Source organism: Elephantulus edwardii, unplaced genomic scaffold (genome assembly GCF_000299155.1).
Source record: "Elephantulus edwardii isolate Elephantulus edwardi_28Jun2011 unplaced genomic scaffold, EleEdw1.0 scaffold00192, whole genome shotgun sequence".
Classification (NCBI taxonomy): Eukaryota; Metazoa; Chordata; class Mammalia; order Macroscelidea; family Macroscelididae; genus Elephantulus; species Elephantulus edwardii.
In genome coordinates this window covers 5,507,176-5,508,334 of record NW_006399942.1, presented here as the reverse complement: position 1 = coordinate 5,508,334, position 1,159 = coordinate 5,507,176, and the positions used below count along the sequence as shown (strand labels likewise).

At 36.0% G+C, this 1,159-nt stretch overlaps 1 protein-coding gene across 1 annotated transcript in view; it reads left to right on the top strand.

Moving 5' to 3' along the window:
• ADAMTS3 (ADAM metallopeptidase with thrombospondin type 1 motif, 3) overlaps positions 1 to 1,159 on the top strand; it is a 413,898-nt gene that overhangs the window by 201,543 nt on the left and 211,196 nt on the right. The gene's annotated exons all lie outside the window — the stretch shown is intronic.

The window sequence follows — 1,159 nt, the reverse complement described above, 5'->3', positions numbered from 1 at the left end:
CATACTTTGGAAATGTAAGGAGGGACTGGTCCTTGGAGAGGGACATCATGCTTAGTAGGGTGGAGGGACAGCATGGGAGAGGAAGGCCCTCTGTGAGGTGGATTGATTCAGTGACCGGGGTAATCGGGATGGGTGTCTTGGAGACAGTGCAATTGGCACAGGGCAGTGCAGAGTTCAGGGCTGTTGTACATAGGATCACTATGAGTTGCAAGCGACTTGATGGCACATAACAACAACCACATATCTGGATACTGTTATAGCTAGTTTTGAATGATCTTCAAGCTGTGTTTTGATTGTTTGTGATATTAATGACATTCTTTGATAATTTCCACATGCTGTTGGATCATCATTTTTGGGAATAGAATCAAAGATAGGTCTCTTCCAGTGAGTTGGCCATGTAGCTGTCCTACAAATTTCCTGTCATAGATTGATGAGCATATCGAGGGCTGCATCTCTTATTTGAAACATGACATTTGATATCCTATTAATTTTTTGGCCCTTATTTTTTTGTCCATGCCTCAGGGCAGTTTTACCTCTTTCCTTAATTATCATTGTCTCTTGTTAATATGGTACTTCCTGCAAAATTTTAGTGTCAATTAATTCTTTTTGGTGCAGTGATTCTGTGTACTCTCTTCATCTTCTTTTGATGCTTCCTGGATCATTATACATATTGCCCATAGCATTCTTCAGTATTACAACTTGAAGCTTGGATTTATTTTTAAATTTCAAAATTCAAATTGAAATTTTTTTAGTTTGTGCAATGTTCATATAACAGTGAATGTATAAAATTTTCAAAATAGAAGGATAACTAAGCAAGATGTGCATAAATATTCACAACAGGATGGGAAAAGAGAGAAGAGGATAGTAAAAAGAGAAGGGATAAGTCATCAAGATAGCCAAGGTTAATAGGTAGATGGGGGAGGAAAAAGAATAGGAAAGATTCATTGTAGACTTGGATCAATGCCATGATAGTAGATGTAGACGGTTAATAATTTATTATATAAAATATACTAGATATGAATATTGTATAAAACACAATGTACATGAATGAAATAATGCAAATAAAAGAGTCTATTAGACACAATATGCATGAGAAATACAAACCCACAGTGCTTCACAGTCGTAAAAGAAGAAAAAGAGTTCTTCCTAATGTGAAATA